Raw genomic sequence first — 25,894 nt, 5'->3', positions numbered from 1 at the left:
ATCTCAAAAGGCAAACTCAGGGTGTAAGTTTCTGCTTCTTACCTTGGTTGCATTTTTCCAGTCTTCTGTAATGTACTTTCTGGTTCTCTGGGCAGAGATTCAGGTTGAAGTGAGTTAAAACTGCCCAGCTTCAGTAAGGAAAATCCAGAACACCTGCACAAGTTTCAGAGCAAACACAAATTCTTTCCAGGTGTGTCAGTGTCTGTGCAGGTCCTTTTTAATGACTTGCAGTCACTGTTGTACTGAGTTTACGTGGCAAGCTTTTGGTAGCAGGGGGGCTGCAGGGGTGACCTCAGTTAGAAGAGACCAGGAGCTGCTCCTGTGTTGGGCTGAGCCCGCCAGCAACACCAGTGGTGCCTCTGTGATAACATATTTAAGAAAGGGGGAAAAGTGCTGCACAAAAGCTGGGGAGAGAAAAGTGAGGATATGTGAGAGAAACAATTCTGCCAACACCAAGGGACGGGGAGGAGATGCTCCAGGTGCTGGAGCAGAGGTTCCCCTGCAGACTCTGGTGAAGACCATGGTGAGGCAGGCTGTGCCCCTGGAGTTCCATGGAGGAGCAGATATCCACCTGCAGTCCCTGGAGAACCCTGTGCCAGAGCAGGAGGGTGTGTCTGAAAGAAGCTGTGACCCCATGGAGAGCCCATGCTGGAGCAGGCTGCCGGCAGGAACCGTGGCCATGCATGAACCACACTGGAGCAGTCTGTTCCTGAAGGATTGTCTCCTGTGAGAGGGACCCCACGTTGGAGCAGGGAAAGAGCATGAGGGGGAAGGAGCCACAAAACGAAGTGTAATGAACTGCCTGCAACACCCATTCCTCATCCCCCTGCACTGCTCTGAGGGAAGAGGAGAGGAGTTGGGAGTGAAGGAGTGAAGTTGAGCCTGGGAAGAAAGGCAGGAAGGGGGAAGGTGTTTTTTAGTCTTGTTTTTCTTTCTCACTATTCTATTCTATTTTTAATTCTCAATAAATTAATCTTCCTCAAGTCAAGTCTGTTTTGCCTGTGATGGTAACTGGTGAGTGATCTTCCTGTCCTTATCTTCAGAGAGAGCTTTTTCATCTTGTTTTCTCCCCCTATCTTGCTGAGAAGGGGTAGTGAGAGATCAGCTTGATGGGCGCCTGGCAGCCAGACCGGGTTAACCCACCACGACTGTTAATGGCTGAGCTGGAAAACTTGAGCCTCAACCCAGTGGGTGATACAACTGGTTATCTCTTATCCCTGTGCTGCTTGCTGTGTGCTCTGAGAATCCAGACCTTCAATGCCTATTCACTCTCATGGAGTTAAAATCTGATATATCCCCTTCCTGTCCTGTCCATGCTGGGGTTTGAAATCACTGCCACTCAGCCCCTCTCCCATTACTGTCTTCTTACCAGTTCCCAATGGTGCTGAGGTTTTTACAGTCACAGACACATGACTTAAATAGATTTGCTCCCTCTGGGCCCCTTTTTGACACTGAATCATTAATTCATGAATCTAGTTTTCAAATTTCTAAATAGAAACAGACATGACTGGTGTGGATGATCAATACTGTATTCTCTCTGTTTCCAACATTTTAGAATCTACTCTGCTTTTAATCTTACGTCTTTTTAATAGGAATTGGTTTTGTGAAGAATCTGACACTTCATTATGGCAGCTCCATGCTAATAGATTTAATAATTCATATCTGCATTGGTCACTTTTAACCAATATTTCACATTCCAGGGCTGTTTCATGACTCTACGTTCTTATGAGCCCATAACAGCTTTGGCCTTTCCCAGAGACCTCCCATTGTATTACCAACACGTAGGGGCCACATCTGTCAAGACTCTAAATATGTCCTGGAAAAAAAGTGAAGATCTCCTTACACTAATATTGAGAGCATTAGAAAATACACTGTAGGTAAAAGAGTGAAATCCAACAGACTGCTAGAGCAAAACGTAACAGACCTACCAACACAATCAAGCAATAAAGTGCACAAACATGTCCGGAACACAGACAGTGCTGTGCCAGAACAGCATGGTTATGAAACATCTACAGAGTCCTTAGAAACGTCCAGCATGGCACACTGTGGGGCCTTCTGCTGAAAAAACAATGATAGTAGCTTGTCACAGCAGGAGAAAAGGCAAATGCAAGTCCCACCCTCAGAACAGACTGAACAGGCTGTAATTCTGGCTGAGTTCACAATTGTTAACAGCATCATTATTAAATCATTACTATTATTTAATTTATATAACATTTTCTGCAAGTCTAGAGGCCTTTACAGCATTACTGTTGGTGTGGAATCACTCTACCCACATCTGAAATGGAAAGAAGCAGCTGTATGCAGCTAGTAGATTAGGGCGGCACTGAGAAGGGATATCCTATCCATCAGAACTGCAGTAGAGCTTCAGGCAGAATGTAAAGCACTGTGTTGGCAGCCAGCCTGGACACTACACCTCACAGTCTGACTCATCTAGGAAAGTGGACTGAGAAGACCTCATTGCTGTGACTGGTCAGCATTTTGCAAATTGGCTCCATCCAGAGCCTGGAGCTTCTGCTGCTGCAATGCACACACAGGGAGCACTGGTGGGGTTTCTGATCACAGATCTCCACCAGGTAAGTGTACCCAACTTGTGAGGTCAGAGTAATTGCAGAGTTAAGGCAACAAAGCCCCAAACTGCCAGTGCTGTAGACACAGTGCCCTTGCACGAGCTGAGAGCACATGCCAGCATGGCACTCAAATAGCAATGGCCAGAGCTTTATCGTGGAAGGAGAAGCACTTCCATCTTGTATGAGAAGTTTGGATATCGACTGTCAAGTGAACTTGACTTAAAGGAGAAATTCAAAGGGGTCCCAGTGGTCCTCAAGAAATAAGGACACCCATATATGATCAGGGACAAAAATGAGAGCACAGGCTGTTGTTTGCATTTCAGGAATAGCACAAAAATAAACCATCACATGGCACTTTACAAGTTACTTTTCAGTACCTCCCTTAGCCTCTAAAACCTGGAAAGGCAAAGAGGCTCAAAGGCTACAGAGGAACAAGATGGAGAGCTCTGAGGCTGCCAAGCACCCTATCCATTTGACAAGAGATTCCTGATGCCAAGAGGAGGATTCAGTGGAATTAGGCAACAAGCATACCAAAGCACAGATACGAGATGAAAAGCAACAGCACTAAGAGAAATTAGCTTCAACTGTTGCACAGCATTAATTAGTCAGAAAGCAAAAACTACAGAAGGCCACAGGACTCAATACATGTCTGTGGTGTGACTCACTCGTCACAGTGACAATTCTGGCCACGTTGCATGCACACATCAATAGTAGAAGAAGCCATCAGAGTCCAGAGTGCTTTCTTGTGATCTATTTGTTCATTTTGCAAGTCAGTCCTGTGGTTTTGTATGTTACCGCTACAAGCCCTGTTAGGCCTGTGAGATGAGAGCAATCTGAGAATGAAGCCCAAAGGAGTGACGAAACCTCTGATGTCAAAAGTATGGACTGCACTGGGTGTCAGCAGATGTGCTCAGCAATGATGACTTGTCCAGATGTTGGGTGGCCAAACTGACAGATGCCATCAAACAGAAAAGAACTTAAAAACTGTTGAGAGCCTGAAGCTCCATCACTGCTCTCTCTGGGCACATGCACCCTGTGACCTTATAGCACCTCTGCACTCCAAAATTGTTGGTCACAGGGTACATAATGGGACACAAGCACAGAGACACTCCTTATGGAGCAGGAGAAGAAGGCACCGAGCTCTCAGAAATCAAGTGCCAATCTGCACTTTTCCTTTACTGTGAAGATTCATCTGAGCCAGCACCACTTCCATTACCACCATGCAGGGGCCAGATGTGCACACAATTCATCATGGGTACAGGTGTGCAAAGGGCTTAGGTCTGTTGCGACGTGAAATACTCTCCACACTCACCCAGAGGCAGCTCAGGTCTGCTAGCCCAGCAGCATAACACACTTGCCCTGCAGTATAATTAGCCTGTGATGTGGAGCCTGACATGACAGGGTGGAGGAGGTTCAAAGACTGGAGCAGAGTCACTTGAATGCATAAAAGCAGCAGGAAATGATGAGATGATGCACTGGAATGGGGTTCACAGTCCCTGTCTTTGTGGTGAAATCCCATACCTTTGTAAGGGAGGCATCTTTTCCTGTCAGGCAGCCTAACTCTTGAACAGATACTCAGCACAACAGCTCCCCGTTTTACCCCTTGTAACTGTAGAGAGCTCTGTTTTACCCCTGAATTCTGTGATTTCTCTTGAAACCAATTTTCCTTTCTGTTAGCATCATGTGCCCCAGGGTAGGGCTTCTGGTAGAAAATAGTTTGTATTATTTAAAACATGGAAGTTTACGAAATGGACTTCTAACAGACAGAAAAGGCAGATGACATATTTGTTGCAATTTCCAAAGAGAGAAAACCACATCTCTTGCTTTTATGGTAAGGGGAAAACCTGAAAGAGACATTAACAGCGCCTTTAATCATGATTACAGAAGATGTCATTCTCTTTTCCTGAAATGAATGAACACATTGGTATTTGGCCCTCAAACCTTCCTTAGCTGAATTACAATTGCTCTACACTGGATTTTGAACCAGACTGAACAAAGCCTGTGTTTCTTTTTGTTGCTAGTAAAAGCCTAATAACCAGGGCTGCTCCTCTTGGCACAGAAATTTGCTCCAGATAAAAGGTTAAAACCCAGCCCAGGTTCAGCTCACCCAAAGAGAAAGCTGAAAAAGATGAGCTAGACAGCCCTACCCAGCACCTCTCACTCTGTCCTGAGGGGAATATACTGTAACCTAAGAGGTCTTTCCCAGCTTTTAATTTGGTGGCTTTAGAAGAGGAATATTTTACTCCAAGTCACAAAGCAGCTACTCCATTTCTATAAATAAAATGGCAGAGCATTATACCCACTTCTGTTTACCCACTCCTGCCAGTGTTTTCAGGGAGTACAAGCCACCCCAGGCTCTGCACCACTGCCTTTGCCATGTAACAAGCTCCCTGTGGTACCATGCAAAGAGCGGGAAGAGTAAGGCAGTGAACCCAGCAGGGATTTCTGGGTGGGGGCCAGAGGCCAAGAGAAAGCAGCACCCACCTCCCTGCCACTGAAGGGCACATGCCTTCCTGCAGCATGACACCGGGGGGGGGGTTAACTTGGCTGGCTGTCAGGTGCCCACCCAGCCGCTTCATCACTCCCCCTCCTCAACAGGAACTGAGGGAGAAAATACCTTGAAAGGCTCATGGATCAAGATAAGGACAGGAAGATCACTTAGCAATTACCATCATGGGCAAAACAGACTTGGATAAATTAATTTAATTTCTTGCCAATCAGCATAGAGTAGGATAATAAGAAATAAGCACAAATCTAAAACCACCTTCCCCCTACCCTTCCCTTCTTCCCAAGTTCAACTTCACCCCCTTCTCTACCTTCTCCCCCTGAGCCATGCAGGGGGCAGGGAATGGGGGTTGTGGTCAGTTCATCACCCATTGTCTCTGCCACTTCTTCTTCCTCACACTCTTCCTCTGCTCCTGTGTGGGGTCTCTCCCACGGGACAGTCCTCCACAAACTTCTCCGACGTGGATCCTTCCCACGGGCTGCAGTTCTTCACAAACTGCTCCAGCATGGGTCCTTTCCATGGGCTGAAGTCCTTCAGGAATGGACTGCCCTAGCATGGGTCCCCTGTGGGGTCACAAGTCCTGCCAGAAAACCTGCTCCGGCATGGGCTTCTCTCTCCACGGGGCCACAAGTCCTGCCAGGAGCTTGCTCCAGTGTGGGCTCTCCATGGGGTCACAGCTTCCTTCAGACACATCCCCCTGCTTCTGCAGAGGGTCCTCCAGGGGCTGCAGGTGGATATCTGCTCCACCGTGGACCTCCATGGGTGCAGGGGACAGCCTGTCTCACCATGGTCTTCACCATGGGCTGCAGGGGAATCTCTGCTCCAGCACCTGGAGCACCTCCTGCCCCTCCTTCTTCATTGATCTTGGTGTCTGCAGAATTGTTTCTCTCACATGTTCTCACATCTCTCTCCTGGCTGCTGTTGTGCAGCAGTTTTCCTCCCTCTCTTAAATATATTATCACAGAGATGCTACCACCATCACCAATGGACTCAGCTTTGGACAGCAGCGGGTCCATCTTGGAGCTGGCTGGAACCACTATGGTCTATGTCCAACATGGGGGCAGTTTCTGGCAGCTTCTCACAGAAACCACCCTCACAGCCCCCCTGCTACCGAAACGTTGTCACATAAACCCAACATAGATACTAACAGAGCCCAAGCCATCTGCTCCTTTGGTCCTTCATAAGGAGCCATCTACTCCTTTGCTCCCTCTGGCCTCTGCCCACTCCATGGCAGATCATGGAGGAGAATATGGGACCTGCCAGGTAAGCAGAGCAGCTGAGAGGTAGATCACACAGGATAAGTGCTTTTAACTGATAAGCGCACCTCTGGCACTAGTTCCCTTGTCATCTAACCCCAGCAAGTATTTATTAATGAAACTCTCCTGATTGTTGATTCATTTGATTGTTAAAGCTTGTGGAACTCGTACTGTTATTATTCATTGTTATTAATGCTCACAGCTCAGCCTCTCTCTTTCCAATACGCTCCACAGAGGAAATCGAAGGCTGAAGCCAATCGTTACAGTAAATGAATGATGGAGCCGCTTGAGGATAGGAGTAAGCCTGCTGCTCTAGGACTATTGCAGGTGTTATTGGGAGTAAGTTAATCTTCACACACAAGGACTGCAAAATGAGAGGCTGTTTCAGGTGGGTTCTCTGGTCTGTGCACTGCCTCCTCAGTCAAGTCATCAGTGAGCATCACCCTAACAAAGCTGTCTGTGCACAGGAGCAGTGACTCAGGCCAGGTTTTGATCTATATGCAGAAACAATCTGAGTTCAGCAGGAGCATGGCCCCTGCTAGACACGTTTGACACAAAGACTCAGACAGATGCTACAGGCAACTCGGGACAGCATTGCAGAAAACCCATCTCCATATGACTGCATGGAGTGAAGAAAAGCAGAGCTGGCTATCCTCAGAAAGTTTTCCCCTCTCCACTCCTGTGCAACTGCTCATTCCTCACAAAAGGCCTAGGACAACACCAGCAGGGCACAGAGGGTGGTAGGCTGGCGCTCAGGAGCACAACACCTGAACGTGCTGTGTAGAGGAGGAACAACATGCTGCTTGCTTCAGTATTCTCTCTCTTCCCCTTCTCCAGGCCTCCTCCACCTTTCCACAGCCTATTTGCTACATGATGTTTGACAATTCCTGCACCATATATAAACTCCTCAGGCCAGAATGGTAGTGCTCCTACCTGTCTGGTAGTTGAGATGCTTCTAAATCCTCAGTAGTGTTCTCATAGCAGCTTTCTAGAACAATATATTTGTTCATGTTATATCTTCAGAGTCTACAGACCCATCACACACCATATTCAACACATTATTCATCTCAAACAGAGAATTCTACAAAGCAAGAGGAAATAAAAGGGAGCTTAATACAGCTTTTCTAAAATGGAATTTTCCAAAGACTCATAGAAAAATGGATTTAATTAGGGCTGCTAATGGGGAGCAGTTTGTTCCTGTGATTTAAAGCAGAAGTTAGATAGTGTCTATAATTTCAACATTTTAAATTATATATAGGGGGTTATTTCTCATTTCTACCTTAATTATAAAAATCCATCTTTATGAATCACAATTTTGAGGCAAATAAAACAAAGGCAGCAAAAATGATGTTTTATTTAATAAAACTTGTAAGAACTCATGAAAGAAGCAAAAGACATTTCAGTATGGATAAAATAGACTTACCACAGCAAGTAATAGGTGCAGGCAGTCCTCTGTATGCCACTTAAGAACAGCACAACAAAGTTTATTTTTTATTTGGGAAAAGGTGTGTAAAGGCAGTGTGTTCTGATATAAAAAATGAAACTGAGTATGTTTTTTATGCAATAACGGGAATGTCCTCTGTTTAATTTTGCAGCTAAGCAGTCTGTTAAGAGTTGCAGGCATTAATTTGCCTAACGTCTCATATTCTAGAAGTCTCCGCTACCCCTTCTTACATTGATTACTGTCAGAATCTCTGAACTGCCGGAAAATTGTTTCTCCAGATAAAAGGGCCAATAGATCTTGTTAGAACCACTCCTCCTGAGCCTCTTCTGTAGCCTTTGATTTTATTTAAAACTAACAAATGTCACTTTTGTGAAATTCCTCCTGTTAGCTGGCTCTGGCCAGATGACCTAAGTAAATGAGTCCCAGCACTGTAAAGCACTGATTAATTTAATAACAAATAGCCCAGACAACTGACTAGCAAGCTAGGCCTAGCTGCTGTCACTACTGCAGATTCTATACACACCGTAATGCATTTTAATACTGTACCTCAGATCAGAATGGAATCAATGAGTGAAGTTCAAATGTGGCACATTTCCTATTTCCCTGACAGCTTATTTCATGGATCACAGGGACCAAAGTACAGCTGCTTATTCAACAGAGGAAAGAATGAATCAATTTTCATTTTTTAATATACTGTGTGACCTATTCTCTGATGCTCTATCCTTTACAATGGCTCTAGTCTTTTCAAGGCCTTCAATTTTGTCAGATAGAGAAAATTTAAAATAATGACAAAATGCCCTGCCCTAGGTCTGCTTCCAACTGACTAACTGCTCTGCTGGTAATAAGTCCAAATGAAAGATATTATGTCACTCAGGCTGAATTAAACAGACAAACTATAATCCTATATCATTAAAAATGAACCAGTCTCCTGGAAGACTTCTGTGATTTTGCTCCAAGTTCCCCATGAAGGGTGCTGGACACCACAAAGATTTTGATCCTCATCTGCTCCAGTTTTTTCCCCTACTTCAAAACGTGAAGGAATAATATGACAGAATGGCAGCCACAGCAGCAGCAGCTGGCTGAAGGAGCAGACGCTTTGCTGGGGAAATCCTGCACCCACCTGCTCCCTTCCTACCCGCACAGAGAGCTCAGGCCACGTGCGGTGGCTCAGGATGCGACAGGGAGCTGCAGGTTAGCAGGGAAGCCAGATGCAGAAATGCAGCACCTCCTCCCCAGTTGTGGTCCCAAAGACCAAGCCATGCTGGAAACCAAAGCTCTGTTGCTCTGCTCACCCCACCAGACTCCCTGAAGCTAGCAGATAATGTCAGCTGTTCTTTAGGCACTGCTAATTTGGGCAGAATTAATACACTGAGATGCATCATTTTGCAATTGCAGTGTGAAGATTATTTTTTTCATTTAGAAATGTCCCTAGGTATTGTGGCTTTAATTACCCTCTGTGTGCCTTGTGTTTGTCTTGCTTTATTATTTATCCCCAGTTCACAGGTGATATTCATATTGTTCTTGTCATTGATAACTTGGTTTCAGCCTGGGCTTTCTTACTATAATATTTTTTTCGAAGAAGGAAGGGCAGATTCTGCAAAGGAGAGCAGAGCACAGGGGTGAGTGCTGTAGCCACCCCAGGCAGCCTTGGGCACCATGCCCTGGAGATGCTGCACCCCAAGGCAGGGCAGCAGGGCTCACTGCAGCCAGGCCCAAGGCAGAGTGTGTGAGCCTGGCACCAAACAGAGAGGCAGCTGAAGTGCCAGCTAACTGATGGCACTGTGTGAACTGGAAAGCTTGGAAAGGAGGCACTCAGAGACCTCCACAGGCAAATAGGACTTCTGGCTCTCCTTTCTCAAACTCTCCTTCCCCTGCCTCATTGTACTTTATGACTGGGACAAAGGTGAGACCCCACGAGGCTTGCCTGGCCTTAAGACCAGACCTTAAGTTAATAAATCAGGCCTTATCAGAATGTTATCTAGATCAAACAGACATATCACGGCCGGCTTTATTTGCTTTTCTCTCTACACACCCAGTAGTTCAATTCTAGGACTTTCAAAGCATGTGGATTTAACAAGTATCAGTACTTCAGGGCACATGGGCAGACAACTTGACTTTTCCGGTTCATAAGATGAATCTGGGAAGAGCATGGGTCACTAAACAGTTGCAACAAATGTTCTAGTCCAGACCTGTGTTTAAGCAGGCTATGAGCTGTAGCAGAGGTCGCTGGTTTGATTTGTTTGCCCCTAAGAGATTAATTTTCCTTTTTTATTTTCCTGCCTTTTGTGAAGGAAGTCCAGAGACACATCGCAGCCCAGAACACCCCAGCAGCAGCAGCTGTTCCACTTGCCACTTTGGTCTAGAAGCAAACAGGACACTCAACTTGTGGGAACTGGTGGCTGAACTGTGAGCTCTACAGTATCTGCCATCCCTCCTTCCCAAAGCTCTCCAGGGGCAGCTGTTGGAATGATGAAAAGGAACTTGGAAGAACTGAGAATAGCAAGCACCCTGGCTCAGACATACAGCCCTACTCCTTCCCTTCTCCCCAGATTATCCAGCTTTAATACAAAGAAGATCTGCTATAGTTGCTCAATAATGGAGCAGTTCTGAACGTTAATCAATTCTGCATTCCATTGTCAAGCTGCCCTTGAACCCAACAGTCCTCTGGCCTGAGGAGACATGAGGTAACAGACCCAAGGGTGCTGCCTGACCTACTTTCCCCCAGCTCCACAAGAAGTCAGCTCTGCACAGGCACAGCACACTTCCCTCTTTGCCCTTTGCACATGTGAACTGAGGTGCACTGAGCCTCAGCAAGAACATTACTGCAGAAGGTCTCTGTCCCACCACTCCTCAGTGGTGGGGACACAACAGGAACCTTATAGCTGGCATGAAATGGTCTCCCCTTCTCACCCCAGATATGTTCCGTCCACACCAGCCTGCAGACTTGCGGCTATCTTCACCTTTTCCATATAAAAGATCAACTTTTCCTTTCCAGTTCTCCCAGACTTAACCTCTTATCTCCCATCCCTCTCCTTAGCAGACCAGCTGCCCATGGTCTGGCTGGTACCAGTGCTTGGTTCATTGTGGCACTAACCTGGTGCTTGTCTCACCTGGACAGGATTGTACTACAGCTAAACAAAATATCTGAACTTCTCACTGATCATGTTTTGGCAGACAGTTTTGGAGAACAGCGATGAGGGATGGAGGCTGAGCAGCCAGCAGCTACTGTACAGTCAGCTGCTGAACAAGTGGATTTTAATGAGGTTCACCTGATTAGCTTTGGGTGCATGAATGAGAACTGTGTATGCGGCACTGGGCACTTACTGCCATAGGGGTTAGCGTTCTGCATCCCTGTCATCAGCACCCATTTGTCCCCTAGCTATCAGAGAGGATACAAAAACTGCCCCTATGCTTTGTTGAAGTAATGTTCAAATTGGAGTTCTAACAAGACCTTTTCCCTTCAAACAATGTACAAATTAACAGTCAGCAGCATTTGAAAAATGGCCCTAATCCCTGTCTGCATGGGGAGTTTTGTTACCGGTGCAATGTGCCATATTATGACAACAATATATTCTTCAACTGGATCAAAACTAATGAATAACTAACACCCTGACAGTCTTGCCATTACCAAGTGCTTAGGAGTTGGGTAAAACTGACACTGCAGGATGAATATGGCACTAAGACGAGATGTTACTTTGCATGGCTGGTCAGGGGACTCCAGACTTAATGGACATCATAGACGGGTTAATTCTATAGGCTGAATTTGATTCTGAGCTGTAGTTGCTCTCTGAGCAAGTAGGGAAGGCTTAATCACTTGGATGAGTGAATAGCAGGTGGTAGTCCCATTTGTGAAGGAAGCATTGGGACCGTGGTCATGGGAACAAAGGATGCAAGTTTGCCTGTTGCCTCTGCCTCCCCAAGAGCAGGCAGAGCCCTCTGCACACCTCAGGAGGGTCCAGCAAAACTCAGGCAGATGACTCACCTACAAATGCAGTCAGGAAGGCAGGACTGTCCCTAGCAGGAGGGATCACCAGAGCACACTGAATGTGCACTAGCCCCTGTTTTCAAAACGCAAGAATCTGAGGTGCCAGTGAAATTATTCGATATCTGGCTGGAAGAGGAAGAGCAGTATGACCCCAGGATTGAACGTGGCTCTTTGTCCAGAATGCTGTGGAGTCCAGGTGTATTTATGGGTTTCGAGAGGCTTCAGAGACACTCTTGGAGCACAGCCCCACCTGCTAGTTCATTTCGATGGTCAGACTCAACCACTACTCCAGAAGGACTGTGAGCGGGATCTCTGAGGGCTACAGGCAAATAATCCTGTAATTCATGCCCTGTCTGCTATAAGCTTTTCACAAGCATCTGCTAATGGCTGTGACAAAAGAGAGGCCCCGAGATAGCCAGCCCCCCATGCCACACTGAGCTTTCTATCAGATTGCCTCCACGGTGGTGCTGGGGGTCATTCAAGGGCTTGTCACTGGAAGCACAGGCCTGCAGCATTCCCCAGGCTCAGCAGAGGATTACTGTCAAGGTGGGGGGATCTCCTGTATCTGGGTTGGCTCTGCCCATCCCCAGTGTAAAACAAACTGTAGTGCTGCGGGACCTCCCCTATGCCTGCAGCACCAGATGGGCTGTGTCACCAAGGAGGGCTTGGCTTGCAGCAGCAGGCAAATAACACACGTTCCTTGAGACTTGACATGGCTGCTTCTTGTTTCCACTTTCATTCCCTCCAGTTTAAATGCAATCAAGGACAGATCTCTGTCCTCAGAAGATACGGAACAGGTCCCAGTCTGTACCTCTTTCCAGGAGCAGAGATTTCAGAGGATAACCTTGAAGTGCGTCAGCCTGGTGAAATCCTGGTCACAGTGATGTCAGGATTGTCTCCGAGCCTCTTTCCCCAGGCACAAACCAGGAGGAGCCAGTTCCTGTAATTACAAAGTTGAGCCATATCAGAGGAAAACTAATCAGCTTGCTGGATGCCAGCAAATTAAATATTAATCTAACTACTGTGAGCAAAAAAATGTTCATCTTCAGATATTTTCTGGCACAAGTGTCAAAATCAGAATGGAACTAAGGCTTTATTCGTTTTCCATTATCAACTTAAATAAAAACACTCAGAAAAATGGGCAATGATGTGCAGAAGCCACTCAGCACAGATAATTACAGTGTAAGTTTAGGCAGCTAATCACTCCTAGAATATGCTTCAGATCAAGATAACTCTGACTGGCTTGTTTCCCTGCTTTGTTAAATCAGACAGACTCTCCGCTTTGCCCGATAGGGATGAGGCTCTCAGAGTCAGCATCTTTCAACAACAATAGGGCTGTCTGGCAGGCGTGGAAGCTCATCCTGCCAGCCAGCAGCAGGGTGGACAGAAGGCCTCTACACCAGGAAAGCAAAGCAGCAAGAGGGAGGACAGAGCAGAAGCAATGCTGGGCGGTGGGACAGGCAGGACCAGGCAGGAGCAGGGAGAGGTGGAGGAATGCAACACAGAGGGTACGGAGCAGGGCCGGTGTGGAAGCAGAAGTACAGAGAGCCAGCGGCAAGGACACACCGAAGGACGGAGAAACAGCCGCAGCAGCAGGATGGGGAGGAGCAGCCAGGGGAAGGCACAGCCTTGCAGCCAGCCTCCCCGTGCAGGGCAGCAGCTCTGGCCTTATGGCACTCAAACAGAAGAGCTCCCAAGGCTGCCCACGTAGCAGCCCTCCCACGTAGCACCCGTCCTTACCGCTGCAGCTGGCCGCGCGTGGCTCTTCCCTGTGGCCTCCCTCTTGCTGTGTCCCAACCACGGCGCTGCCCGATACCCCGGCTGAGCCCCCACAGGGACCGGGGCAGCCGCACTGGAGAGAGGAGCGGCAGTGCAGTCAAGAGGAAATAACGCCACTCAAACTCTAGGATCCTTCTTCAAGGGAATCCACTTCTTTGGACTGTGGGCAAGAGGTGATTTTCCACAACCCTTTCTCTGGCGTGTCAGGCCCGGCCTTCCCAGTGGGTGCCAGCCCACGCGCTTTACATTCCAGTTTCAACAAGGGCCTGACTGCTGCCAGCGGCCACAACAGCAGGCGGGAATGGTGAGCTCTTGGTCAGCACGGGGCAGATCCAATTAATGTGGTCCGTGTACCAAGGGGTGGTGAAAGGGGCATCTACCCGAGACAGAACACACTCAGCTGCAACCTGGATAATTTTGCACTCACAAATGTCTGACCACTGCATTTACTTTATCTGGAATGGAGAAAATGAACTACCCTTTATAGTTCTTGTGGATCACCCTTATGTTCTCAATGACTAATTTACATTTTTTTTTGCTTGGAACTAGGACAAGAATTATTTTTATAACAGCATTCATGGATATTCTCTTTTCTGCTTAATTATTAACGTTGCTGTAGTAAATAAAGGGTGTTTATGATTTCCATCAATCTCAACAAAACTTTTGCATGTAAAGCACTGAGACATTTGTAATGAAGAAGCAGCATTCACTTTTGGTTTATTTAAAGGGATAAAATGATAAATATAGTTATGTGGATGCTTTTCTGCAGTTTCTTAAATTTGAATGCCTGCCAGTCATTATGCCTGACTTACTAGTTGTTTCATTATAATAACCGAAAAGATAGGACTGTACTGGAATAAATCAGGACTTTAAAGAGCTCGTACACCCTTCAGCAACACACAGGTTTTCAGAGATGGCAGAAGCCCTACTAGTTAACACGGTGCTCAGTATTCTCTTTTGAAACTACAGTGTCTCTCCATGTCAGGAATCGTGCATCAGCCAAACTCTCCAGTCGTGTCTCTGAACAGTGCTCTTCACAGGCTCCGCTCACAGCAGTGGTAGAGAGTGGCTTTACAGGGAAATGCAGAAATTCAGTATTTACTTCCCTTAGCACGTTCTATGTCGAGCCTTTCTTAAGTCATACTGATGGGCTTGTATTCTGTGGATTGCTGGGTTGCACTATTCCTTGTCCTTAAGATCCTCATCAGATAGAATGTACAGGAGAAGTGTCAGCCACTGAATTATTCAGTGTGGTCCCCAAGATTGGCCTCACCATTGAAAATGCATCTCTCTGGAGACACACAAACTAAAACAGCAGCTGTTCCTGGGTGTTACATATCCCAAGACACCTCTCCCAGCTATTTATACATCATATTGCTAAACAGGCATTGCCAGGGTTTCTTCTTCTGATCCAGTTTGACCCTGACAAACAGTTGTTTCTCTCAAACAGACATGTTCTCTTCTGTTTTCTAAATAATCATCAATCTTTTTTCCCTCTTGATTTAAGAAAGCCGTGATCTTTGGGTATGTGCTACTTAGGATCCTAGGGGCTCAGCACAAGCAACTGACAGAGAAGCCAGTAAATTATGTCAGCTGAGCAGCATAAACAACTAGAGCTTTTGTCAATATAAAATGAAAATGACCATGCTCTCATTCTGGAAGAAACCGTGGTATTAAAAAGCATAGGTTTGACAAGACAAGCTAAAACCTACACTCTTCAGATTCCAGCAGGCCTATGACATACTATTTATCAAGATGTTTTCTTAAAGTAGTGTCTTTGTGCCTTTAATTTTCAATTGCCTTAATGCTATGAGGATCTCTGCTGGCAACACATCAATTATTAATAGAGTTAAAGCAATATTTGTTTTCCCCAAATACATTTTTGAATGCTGTCCTCATACCAGTTAGATTTTTCTGAAACATTAATGAGGGTCTCTGATTTCCTCCAAACTCATAGCTGAGGCAAAGACCTGGCTGGGCCTTTGATTTGGCTGTTGGAGCATGCGTGACACCGTATCCTTCCCCACTGTTCATCCCACTGGGGCTAGGGGAGTGATCAAGCTAAACAGCTGAGATGAGGGAAGAGAAACAGTAGCACATCTGTAATTGGGAATTTCAGTTGCTGAGTTCAGAGGTTCTGTTGTTCTAGTGACTGTTTTGCATTTTCTTATTCCAGTAGCTGTCCCCAGGCTCAGCAGAGAGAGCCTGTGCTTTTCTCAGTTTGGAATACTTTTCTCCTAACAAAGAAAACAACAGTGCAGTTCCTTTAATCTATGAGAACGCCATTTCAATTCAGCAAAAGGATACTTGAAACATCATGGTTTTAAGAATTTTATGCCATCTCAGGCACCTCTCTCTCTCTGCCAGGGAGCATATAAAAAATTTAAACCCCAAATACTGCTTCTTGCTTTGTTAGACCCTAATTATAAATACATTTTCACAAGGAGGAGTCAACTTAAGCCTAATATTGTGTGAAATCTCATAATTTCAATACAGTCTTCACTTGATGTGGATTGGTAATTGGAGCTGTGGAATCAATTTTTCCCATACTTGAAACACCCAAATGAGTATGAAATGTGTTGCATTTGTTCCGTGCACGTCTACAGTTCTGCACTTTGCTTGGAGTAGAATGATCATTCTGATGTATTTTTTATAACACAGCAACGTTTCCTCAGACTTTGATGTTTCACGTATGAAGCTATTATAACCATTTGCCATTTAGATGCATGATCCGTGGCTAATTTCCAAAGCTTTGATGCATGCAATAATTATTACTATTGATGTCATTGCACCATATTTAAAATATGAACATCTCTTTGTAACTCTACAGCTAACAGAAGAGGGATGCAACTAGTCCACACCAAGGCTAGAAATGTCCTGTTGGTAAACCTCTGAAACTGTGTGAGATGACATCCTACAGCTTTCAGTGAGGCACTATAATGAATGCAAGGGCTGAGAGCAGGAAGGTGATGCAATGTGTGCTCTGGTCTCTGTGCATAGAGAACAGCTCTAGGAAACTGAGCCCTGGAGTCTCCGGATGCCACATTCTGACAATCTGCTCTTGATGCTTGACCCTGAACTCAGCCATATGGCATGTTTCAGGCAACTCCTGCACCTAGGGCTCTGAGTAATTTTATCTGTGCAGTGTCACTGGCATTCAGGAGCCTGATGTTCATTCAAACTATGGTTTACAGAGCTTGCTAAGCAGAACAGCTGGAAGTTCCCCAGAGCTTTCCACTTCCCTGTCATGAAACCTAGGGCCCGATAGATTGTTAATTGGGGCATTGTCATGAGTGTTCTTCATGAGGGCTGCAAAGCAGTGCAAATCACACAGCATCTCTCTTTGTCTAGCTGCTTTCACACATTGACACTTAATCAGAACTGCCTATCCTGCACAGATGCACAGGAACATGGGCATGGGGAGGAAGTGAAAATGCCCAGAGAAGTTTGCTACTTGTGCATAAATTTTGGGTGTGGGTTTAGCCTTGGAGGAACAAATGTTATATCTGTGAAGTTTAAAAGATGCCTTGACCTGGCTTTGATATGCTGCACTGGAAGCAAGATTTCTCATTAATTTCATCAAAAAGTTTCCTTCTGTTGTCCTGGAAGCTCTTCTTACTCCTTGGCTGCTTTTTCAGGTTTTTGGGGACCATCTTTGCAATAACAAAAGCCAAAATGGTCAATGGCAGCAGCTTGTGATGACCTGGGACCAGTGGAGAGAAAGTAGCAGCCACTGTATTGGCACAGAGGAAACAGACCCTGGAGAACTTTTCTGGTGGAGGAGGCAGAGGGAGAAAGTTGGAGTCCCAAAAGACTACGAAGCACCAGTAGCTGCGGAGTTTAGGACAGCTTGTCAGGCCAGGACCATGCAGAGCAGAAAGCTGTGTTTCCAAGCATGAATGTCTCTAGGCAGGGAGCAGTCTGACAGATTTGCATTGTAAAAGTCACTGAGAAGAGGATGCTTTAATGAACACCTTCTCCGGTACTCTGAAGAGACTGTGCAGAATTCTGGCCTGCAGAGATGTGCATGCCTACCCCAGTGGGCACTGGTAGGGTACACGGACAGCCTGGACACATACGGTGCAGTTGTGGCTGCATGGCCAATCTCCCACAGATGCCTTTGGGGATGGCTTACTCTTCCGAGCAAGTTGTGACAGGAGTGGATGTTTTTCATGGAGATGAAGATAAAACTACACTTTGGGAAGCAGTTACTGTGACACACCTGCAGGGGAAAAACCAGAGAGCAACCCCCGCCAGACTCCTGTGCATAAGGTAGAGTCCCTGGCTGTGCTGGAACATCTTCTGGAGAGGGACTTCCAGCCCTGCCAGGCAGACATGCACTGTCCAGCTACACCACATCCCTCAGCCTGGAGTCTCGGGGAAAGCCCCTGCTGCTGTACAAGCATGTCATGTAAAAGCTGGCCAGTTTTAGCAGGCTGAGTCTGAAAAGCCGAAGTGCAGTCACCTCTTCAGCCTAAGCCCTGTTATCCTGTCTCCCTATGCAATCTCACAACAGAAGTGCTGGTCTGCTCACAAGTCTGGGAGTAGTTCTTACCTGAGATCGTAACAACTACTCAGGGCTAACCAGCTAACTAACTGGCTCGCTAACTAACTGGCCTTCGCATCCCGCATACAGAGGCACTGAGCAGATGTGCCATGTCTGAGGTTCCACAGGCCGCTGACCATGCAAGCGGAGCCAGTCCTGTAATGAACACTAACACTTTTAAAAAGTTTCGGCTGAATTACAAGATAAGGAAAACTAACAATGCTCACAGTTCCTGTGGTCTTATTTTCTGCAGTCGCCTGAACGCATGCTTATCATTGGAATATATCTAGATCTCTTCTGTTCTTGCAGAGGAAGTGCAATGTGAAGCAAATACATTTAACCGGCTGCAGGAAAACACCACGGCTCCCATGGCACTACCCCAGACTGGGGAAAGTGACTCCCTGCTGGGGGAATACATGCGAAGCAGCCATGCAACTTGCTGCCTAATTAATTCTGATGCAAAACTGGTTCTGCATCACTGCCATGGCCAGGTACAACTTTGGCCAACTCTGTACTCTGAGACCATGCAGTGCTTGCACCATCCACAACTTAGGCCCACAGATGGGTTCATCTTCTGAACCAATCAACAGTTCTCCACCATGGATTGCAAAGTGGTTGGAACCTGCACAGACTAAATCATCTTGTACTTTATCTGTTACGTTAAAGCACAATTTTCCCCACCAACCCCTGCAAAACAGGTGTGATTCCTTGGTTTGTTCTAAGAGCACTGGGATGTTTAGACCTGGTCGCCACACGCCAGCAGCCTAGGTAATGTTACAAAGCTGAAAATGTGCAGATGTGTGGGCCTGTATTATCACTTTCAACTTGCTAAAATGTACTTTATAGGTCTCTAATTACACCAAAGTAAACTGCATTAATATATTTAGTTAACTGTTCAATTACACTACTGGCAACCATTTCTGGAAAGTGAAATTTAACAACTCTGCACATCTAACTAGTAGGAAAAAAGTTACGTTTTTATTGCACATGAATGTTAATGGTTCATAAATTCTCAAAGCTTCGGTACCAGAATAAATTTGGTGTGCAAAGACTCATTTTTATATCAAGAACCAATATTTGCTTTAATTACTTAGTATAATGCTCTACCTGCAGAATAACTTCTTAGAAAATAACAACCGACAGAAAATAGACCAAGGTCTTCAGCTTGAAAAGTAACATGGGTCTGAATGCACTGGGAAGAGTCTTCTTGGAGCATATAGGACAAAATTAGTTTGATTCTGAAAAGTGGATAGCTTAAACTGTCAAATGCAGCCTCTTCCCGAGGACACCTGGAAGCAGCCAGCAGTGAGTCTGGTTTAAAACAGCCAGCTGACAACAAGCTAAAGTTGCTGCATCTCCTCACAAAGAAAGACGTGCAACCAGCAAACCCTGGCCCCTGCAAGCCAAGCCAAGTAACCAGGGAGCCAGCCTGCCTGGACAGGGCATGCCCTTGTGCCTCTGTGCAGTGAGACAACCTTTCTGCACTTCCGTAAGAGGTGTTAATTATAGGCTGCCTTTGCCTTGCTCAGACTCCACTGGTTGGTCTGGCATGTCATGTCTGAGTAGAAATTTCATTGATTTTATTACATACAGCCAGTGTTTTACATGGCAGGATCAAGAGAGAGAAGGCAGAGAGTGATTAGCTGAAAAAGAGAACAAAAGCAGAAGGCCAGCAAGGGCAGATGGAAGGATCAGGAGTAGAGGGCAGACGAAAGCATTAGCAGTTAGAGAAGAGAAGAGGATCTTCAGAGCCACAAGCCAATTACACACAGCAAAGACACTCACTGTTCCCTGGGCTGGACCGTCTCACCTTGCCTCCCAGCCTTACTCAGCCATTATGATCTGAGTCATGGCCTTTACACCTCTGCCTCTTAGGAGGTGCCTGTGATTGCCCTGCTCGTGTGGTCCTGACCTGCCTCGCTGGCTGCAGAACCTCTCCTCTCTGGGCCCCTGGTGACTTAGGCAGCTGCCAGTAATTCAGGAGCTGAGCCCTGCTATGCAAACATGCTACAAATATTGCTCCCAAAGACATTGGATGTCGTCAACTATCTGGAAGAAAATGTGAATCCATGCAGAAAAGTGGAACCAGAACTCGATGCACGTCCTGATCGAGGAAAGCCTCTTTCCTGCCAGGTAGAAATTCTTCTGCTGGCCTCCAAAGGCAGAGCTCTGCATAGCTCCTGCGGACCCCAGTGGACACCCTAGTGTTCCCAGTATCCATCACCCCCTCTTGGCTGCTTTTAAAATGATCACTGTACACATCCTTCCTTTCCTCTTCTTTAATCTACCAAACTAGAAAGATTGTCAGTGTCACAGTTAGTCCAGCTGTGCTGTATTGTCATTTCATCCCAGTGACACAAACCAGAGAGAGACAAGTGTAACCTGTTCCTGTATGAACACTGTCTAATGTCCACACCTGACAAATCGACAGCACAGAAGACAGACATGACAAGAGCTTGTTTTACAGATTACTTTATCCCCTTTTTAGTTAATGGGGTTCTGGTGGCAAAATTATTGAACTCTCCAGTTCCAGCTTCTAGGCAGTACTGCTGTTCTCTTGATCCAAGACAGAAAAATTAGCAAGTTTGACATACGCCCTAGCAAAAGCTCAACTGCTCATTTTACCAGTGTGCAGAGCACAAAAAAAGTGAGTGCAGGGAACTAGATTCACAGCTGGTGTAAATCATACTAGCTCCACTCTAGCCTGTGGGGCTGCTCACTGTGGCACTAGCCCAGCACCATGAAAAGGCCTTGGCAGAGTTCATGTATTCCTATTTCACTTCAGAAACAAATGAGCTCAATGCAGCATCTTGATCTTTAGATGGTGACGAGACCTAACATGCTGCAGCAGGATGACACAAAGAGTTCACAGATGTCTTTATCACCCACCAGGGCACTCCATATGATTTCCCCAGCAGAGATACTTGGTAAATCTACATTGTGAAGGAGAGACCAAGTTAATCTAGAACTGAATCAGGTATTTCATTCTGCAGTACAGCAGAACTAGTACAGTACAGATCAGAAAGCACTAGGAAAGAGGTTAAGCAAAGACAGAATCTCTCTGAAAGGGCAATATCAAGCCCCAAGCCTGTGAAAATCGAGTGTCACCTGTTCAAAACACCCTGTGGTCACAGCAGATGTGCTTCTGCTGGGAACAACCACCTCACAGAAGTTCTCTTTGGGAGTGAAGCTACTTCCCAGCCTGACATTTGCATATCAGTGAGATATCTGCAAAGTCTAATCACAGTTTTAAAAATAGATTAATTCAAGCATCAAATAGTATAAGTTCAGAATGCAGGTAATTAGTAATCAAGTCTGGCCTGCGCTCCCTCCCATTCTGGACCTGGCCAAGAGACCCTCAGAGCTGCACATAAAGATGACACAGTCACCTGAGCATATCTGCAAAAGAACCTCTGGGGTATTTAAGCATTCAAGTGGCAATGTAGCACAGCACAGTCTTGCTTTAATGTGGATTACCAGCTGCCCTTCGCGATTTGGGTTGTTTAAAATAAAACAGAAGTACCAATGGGGGGCACTTTTAATAAAAATATGTTTGTGTATCTAAATGGCATGTATAATGTTCTCTGGTATAAGACATTAACCCTAGGTGTATATGCCTAGGGTTACATACATTTCCAGACTAACACTTCCAAACCAACACTTCATGTAGATTGCTTTGAATTCACTGAAATAAAAAGCACAACCAGTGCAGGGTTACACCTGTCCCATCCCCTCATGCTCAGTCCTCCGGCGTGTATCATCAGTTCTCGGATGGAGGGCTGGATGGGCAAGCAGCACTGGCACAGGACACCACCTCTCTGCCAGATTACAATCCGAACACAGCATCTCTTCTCAACAGGGCTCTAACAAACCCACATTGTCACTTGAGGGTTGAGGACTATGGTGACAGGAAAGGAATTGCAGCATTTCCAAAGAGAAAAGAGCCTATTAAACTGCTGCAGAGCACGGCTTTTTCCTTTGGAATACAGTGCTGTCCCTGTTTAGGAATCACAAAAACGATGGAAAAGTCCCAGGAATTTTTTGGCTGCCTTCAACTGGAAATTTGTTCCAAAGTCACTTCTCAGTGTGAAAACAAAAGGGGACACATGATTTTATCAGCTGAAAGATGCTGCCTCATTCTACCCCAAAACAAGTACAGTTGAAACATATGACACTTAATTTTTAGGCAGCAGTGTCAGCATTGGCTTTTTAACTCACTATTCGACCTTACCCCACTGCAGGAATCAGAATGAACAAGGCTTGCTCAGTGTCTCTGGCACTCTCCCGCTTATTAGCTGCCCAGGTCTTTGTGTGCAAAGCATTCATGAATAAGAACAAATGAACAATCCTCACGGAGAAGGAAGCAGCTAAAATACCCATAATGAAAATTCAGTGTTGAACTTCTTTTCATTTCTTCAGGCTTACATTGAAAGTCATTATTATTATTGTTATTACCAAACATTTGACATAATTTTTAAAAGTGATTATAAAACTGAGAGTAATGGTGATACTGCGTTACCTTATCCAAGGTGGGCATCAAAATTGTGTATTTAACTAATGAGGCTGCAGATGGGATGCAGGTACCCACATAGCTTCTAAAGTCCAAAATGGGACTCTGGAAAGGATCCAAGTATCCCTCAACTCGAGAGGAGAGAGGAGAATACAGAATTTGAGCTGTTGCTGCCCTGATCACTCTGTCAACAAATCAGTAAAAAAGCTTCAGTATCTACCATGAGAGCTTCAGATGCTGCATCATTTCTTCATCCTCAACAAGGTACTGGGTAGCTTCCCTGTCCTCTGATTTCAGCTCCAGAGAAGAAATTTCTTCTGAACAATTTGACAACACATTGGCAGAATAGGCTTTGCACAAGAACTCCGTAACTCCTTTTCTCTTGACAGCCTACAGAGACGGTGGAAAGTCTATGGAGAGGTGACTGGACATCCTAAACAGTAACTACTACAATCAGTGCTTAGCAAAGATACAGAAAAAATGGTGAAGGATGAAATGCCATGCATGGAAAATTGCAACTACCTTTTCTTACTACCTTAGGTACCTCTTTTTTTTCTGTGCAGTCACTATTACACATGACAGTGACTTGTAGCATAGTTAGATCACGGCCTTCTGTGGCCAAACACTGTACACATATACACTGTGTGAAACTGCGTTTACCACTGGAGGTTTATATTCCACTGGATATATTTCTTTTGAATGCCAGAACAGAAAACAGCAGCTGATGCCTGTATAGCAGAAAGGTAGAGCTTTTGATAAAACTGCAGTCAGACCTTCATCACTTTACTGCCTATGAGTACTTTGGTGCTTGTAACACTGTCCCTGCATCACATCTCCAGACAGTTCTCATTTTTCCCAGTGAGGCCAGAAAACATCTCAAGGCTAGGTTCACAACAGCTCTCTCCAAGCAGTTAAGGAACAAAACACCAGCAATGTCTATTCAGCCCTCCCTCCCTTCCTGTCCAGGATCTTTTTGGCCAACTAATTAGAAGAATGCCACATTCTGGGCAACTTCAGGATAAGGAAAAGTCCCACCTTCTTGCAGCAAAGTGCCAAAGTTGCTTGTCATCTGGATACATAGAAGAAAGACCTGTACAGTATATAAATCACCTGTCATCATCCTCCCTGGAAAACTAATTATTATAATAGTCTAATCATTACGATATCCACTGGCATTAGTCCTACTAGCATTAATCCTGATTAGTTCATGTGGTATTAATGTGGATGTCATAAGTACTTCCATGTGATTTTCCAGGCTTTTTGTGTGCTTAAGACCATCCTGGTTTCCACTTCAAGGAAAAATGCTGTTCATTCATCACCTGTAAGACAGTCAGGCACTGAAGTCCCAGGATTCATGAACCAAGCTGGTCCCTTCCCTTAGGTCTCCCAGTGTCTTCCTTTTAGTGAAAAAAGTACTTCATATCCCACCATTGTGCAAGCCCCATGGTGTAGGGGACTTGTGTTTTCATTTTGTTGTTTTGTGTACATTCCACAGAGGTGAGTGCAACATCAGTGCTTAATGCTTAACAACCTGCCCACAACTCTGGAGTCTCAAAATCAGTCCAATACGTAGGGTCAGTCTCTTAAAGAGAGGGAAGCAGCTGGGGTTTCCTGCGTGTGCTCTTCTGTGTCTGTGCTCTCCCCTGGACAGTGGAGTGGGGCCAGCCTGCTGGCAGGTCCCACAGGCACCAGGCATTTCATGTCAATCTGTGGCAGGCAGAACAACTGCTGGTGAGAGGCATATTCTCCTGTAGTAACAGGAATGGGGATAACTCTGTCTTCTCAGCCCAGGCATCTTATCACAGTGCCAGGAGTTTTACTACCAATTCCTTCAATGCTCTTTTACATTTCACTACCTCTGCCTTAGACATGGACGGAATATAAAGCATAATTCCACGTGAAGAAGCATCAGCTAACCCATGCTGCCCTCTTCAGGAGCTGCTCTTAAATCATGACCAGGGCACAGTGCAACCCTGCTGGGCAGGGAATAATTTGGACTGGTTTTCATAAACAAGCACATTGAGAACTTCATTTTAGCAAAGATAAAGTGATTCTCAATAGAAAGGCCTTTTTCTATGGCACTAAATGCACTTGCTCATCTTTGGCTCAGGCTCATAGGAGCAAGAATGAGCTTTTCTTCAGGAAAAACATGCACCTAGGAGATGCAAAGGAAGATGCAGAGTAGGGCAGTAGTGGCAGTAGCTATATCCACTGCCTGTAACTGGGGGAGCAAACTCTGGATGGAAAGAGATGAAGGGTAGCAAACCCCATACTCCCTGTTTCACATTCTAATGCAGTGGATAGGGCACACACACAGGTACCCTCACAGCACATGCCATCACACCCACACCACAATGAGCTCTGCTGCTTGGTCGCAATCGAAGACTTGAAACACTGGAGCCATCCTACTTGGACAGAGGACTTTACAGCTCAGGAAGCAAAGCATTCAGTGACAAAGCAGTTGTTCTACCCAGTGAAAGGAATATGTTGCCCCAGAATCAAAAGCATGGGCGTGTCATGCACAAGAGAAAAAGAATGCCGGGAGCCAATGTGCATACTTCTCTGAGCCTTGTCCAGTCATTAACTGCTGAAGTAGCTGTGGAGAAGGCATGAGTGTCAAACAACAGCAGTCAAAATGCAAACACTACTAGATCACAGGAAGTGGGAACAAGGGAGGATTTTAACATTACATCAGTGTGGGGAAAGACCAGAAATAAAGTCACTGAGAGAATTTCAACTCGTTATGTTTCATTAAAGAGCTAGAATGCAGCACAATGAGACTCTGTTTGAAAGGTCCAAGTCCATCTGGGAAGGTCATGGTCTAGCATGTGCCGCAAAGGCCTGCCAGTAGTGCTGCCTCAGTAAAGGTCTTTTAGCTTCTTCCCATTACTCAAGAGGAAAAAGTTAGACCCATCATATCCAGCGCAGCTATCTGGAGACAAGCTATGGCACATTTCAGAGATCGTGTGTTTATAGTCCGATGGTGTTTAAATCTTTTGCTCCCATCTGCCACCCAGGCACATCTTTGCATTTTGCTTTTATTTATCACTGAAGTCTATTCTTATTCAAGCCCACAGAGGCTGGTGAATGGTGTTTCTTTATTTTTCATTCCAGAGGATTATTACTTATGTTGAACCTATTTGTCCCTAACAGAAATGTAAGATGTAGTTCCTTAGGAATTCAGATGTTATTTAAAGTTCTTTTCCAATATCCAATTTGCCATTTATTTATTTAGGGAGCTATTTCAGCAGGAACCTTGCTGTTGAGAGACACCACCACTTGTTTACAGCGCTGGTCCTAA

At 45.6% G+C, this 25,894-nt stretch overlaps 1 long non-coding RNA gene across 4 annotated transcripts in view; it reads right to left on the bottom strand.

Moving 5' to 3' along the window:
* Positions 1-25,894, bottom strand: part of LOC116960363 — a 161,407-nt gene that overhangs the window by 120,525 nt on the left and 14,988 nt on the right. For 2 of the 4 annotated variants that reach the window (XR_004406338.2, XR_004406339.2), the window contains exons 1-4: positions 13,499-14,295; positions 12,570-12,698; positions 7,263-7,410; positions 43-153 (exon numbers count right to left, since the gene is read on the bottom strand). This is a non-coding gene — a long non-coding RNA (uncharacterized LOC116960363). Of the gene's footprint in view, positions 1-42; positions 154-7,262; positions 7,411-12,569; positions 12,699-13,498; positions 14,296-25,894 lie in introns of those variants that run through there. The other 2 variants (XR_006165858.1, XR_004406340.2) reach the window with 1 other exon arrangement.

This window comes from Tyto alba, unplaced genomic scaffold (genome assembly GCF_018691265.1).
Source record: "Tyto alba isolate M040663 unplaced genomic scaffold, T.alba_DEE_v4.0 Super-Scaffold_28, whole genome shotgun sequence".
In the NCBI taxonomy this organism is placed as follows: domain Eukaryota; kingdom Metazoa; phylum Chordata; class Aves; order Strigiformes; family Tytonidae; genus Tyto; species Tyto alba.
The sequence above is the reverse complement of the archived record's forward strand: the minus strand, read 5'-3'. Positions and strand labels throughout refer to the sequence as shown.